The sequence below is a fragment of the Trichechus manatus genome, unplaced genomic scaffold (assembly GCF_000243295.1).
Source record: "Trichechus manatus latirostris isolate Lorelei unplaced genomic scaffold, TriManLat1.0 scaffold00006, whole genome shotgun sequence".
NCBI classification, from domain to species: Eukaryota; Metazoa; Chordata; class Mammalia; order Sirenia; family Trichechidae; genus Trichechus; species Trichechus manatus.
In genome coordinates, this window is record NW_004443942.1 from 24,798,298 (window position 1) to 24,800,873 (window position 2,576).

Below are 2,576 nucleotides of genomic sequence, written 5' to 3' on the forward strand. Positions count from 1 at the left end.
GGCTCATATGCATTGTGAAAGCTGGACAATCAATAAGGAAGATCGAAGAATTGACGCCTTTGAATTATGGTGTTGGCGAAGAATATTGAATATACCATGGACTACCAGAAGAACCAGCAAATCTGTCTCGGAAGAAGTACAGTCAGAATGCTCCTTAGAAGCAAAGATGGTGTCTCATGTACTTTGGACATGTTATCAGGAGGGACTAGTCCCTGGAGGAAGGACATGATGTTTGGTAAAGTAGAGGGTCAGCAAAAAAGAGGAAAACCCCTCAAGCAGATGGATTGACACAGTGGCTGCAACAATGGGCTCAAGCATAACAACGTTTGTGAGGATGGCGCAGGACCGGGCAGTGTTTCGTTGTGTTGTACATGGGGTCACTATGAGTCGGAACCCGACTCGCCGGCACCTAACAACAACGAAGGGTAATTAATCAGTTCTATTTCATGTTTTCAGAAGTAATTGGGCAATTTTTTGCCTGGTGAAAAAGAAAACAAAACATTCCTATAGATTGCTTCTTCCAAAAAAAATTATATTTAAGTACAATTTGATTAAAAAAAAAAAAAAAAACGGAAACGAACCCATTGCCATCAAGTTGATTCTGACCCATAGCAACCCTATAGGATGGAGTAGAACTGCCCCACAGGGTTTCCAAGGAGGGACTGGTGGATTCGAACGGCCAACCTTTTGGTTAGCAGCCATAGCACTTAACCACTGTGCCACCACAGGCTGACATAAAAGTAATATCTATTATATATTGAGCACCTACTGTGTGCCAGGCACTTTTTACAAATTACTTCCAGTCCTTACAACAACCTTTCGTGATGTTGTTGTTAGTTGCCATTGAGCTGGCTCTGACTCATGGAGACTTTATGTATAACAGAACAGAACATTGCCCAGTCCTTCACCATCTTCATGATGACTGGTATGTTTGAATCCATTTTTGTGACTATTGTGTCAATCCATATCATTAAGGGTTTCTCTCGTTTTCGCTGACCCTGTACTTCACCGAACATGATATCCTTTCTAGCTATTGGTCTTTCCTGATGACACATCCAAAATAAATGAGCTGAAGTCTCCCCATCCTCGCTTCTGAGGAATTGTCTAAGACTGATTTGCTTGTTCTTCTGGCACTCCATGGTATATTCAATAGTCCTGTCCAACACCAGAATTTGAATGCATCAATTCTTCTTCTATCTTCCTTTTTCAATATCCAACTTTTGCATGCATATGACATGGTTGAAAAGACCTGTGTGATTGATGGTATCATCCCTATTTTATAAACAGGGAATTCTTTGTGGGGCACAGACAGGTTAACCAACCTGCCCAAGGCTGCGTAGCAGGCAAATGGCCGAGCTGGGATTTGAACAAATGCCTGACTCTAAAGTTTGGTTCTTCCCACTTACCATGCTGCCTCCCTTTACATGAAGGCATCCAGCATCAGTGAGATGGGATCTTGTACCTGTTGCCAGTATCTCTGATTGCTGTCTGTCCCAGGGATTTCACTATACCTAACGCCTGAATAGCAAAGTGGTTCTCATCTATGCAACCTTTTCTCCCAAAGGGCCTGAGTGTTACTATTGTTAAATTAATTGTCTGGTAAAAATCTACCCCAAATAATAAAATCAGCCAACATTTATAGAATGCCCACCATGTGCTAGATACTAAATCTTTGATATTAATTGTCTCATTATGTTTTTACAACAGCCCTGGGAGGTAGATGTTATTATGAACCTCATTTTGCAGATGTGGAAATTGAGATGTCGAGAGTTCTCGACTTATCCAGGATCACCCAGCTAGTGAGTATTAGAGCTGATTTTGGGAACCAGGCAGTCAATTCCAGCCTAATCAAAACACTCTGCTGAAGGAGTCCCTGAGTGGTTCAAACAGTTAATGCGCTCGGCTGCTAACTGAAAGGATGGAGGTTCAAGTCCACTCAGAGTCTCCTCAGACAAAAGGCTTGGCAGCCTACTTCCAAAAAACCAGCATTGAAAACTCTTAGAAGCATAGTTCTGCTCTGATACACGTGGGGTCACCATGAGTCAATTCGATGGCAACTGGTAACTGGTATGCTGAAGAAAACGTCTGCTTCCTTCTTGCTGCTCATGATTGCCAAACTTCACCCGTGCTGTAGCCAAAGCTGTGAAGGCTCATGCTGGTGGAGAGAGGATGGTTTATACTGAATTCTAAAGAGTGTCTGAAGCATTTACGGTTTTCTCCAAACAGCAGCTGGCTAATTCCTAATTCATAAATTGAGGACTACATGTACAGAGCTTATTAATCAGCAGAGTTCTTCCCTTAGGCCTTTGCTAGAGAGTCTCTAGAACTGTCTAATAATCCAGTTCCCAGCAGAAACTGGATAGAGAACAATGATATTTAGAGAAGATAATTTAAGGAGTAGATTCTCTGCTTCTCTGGGTATGTTTAGTTCCATCTGTGGGTAGTAGACTATGAGAAGGAGAAATTCCTGAACCATATCATCTTATCTAGGAGCCCTGGTGGTGCAAGAGTTAAGCACTCGGCTGTTAACCTAAAGATTGGCGGTATGAAACCACACAGTGGCTCTGCGGGAGAAA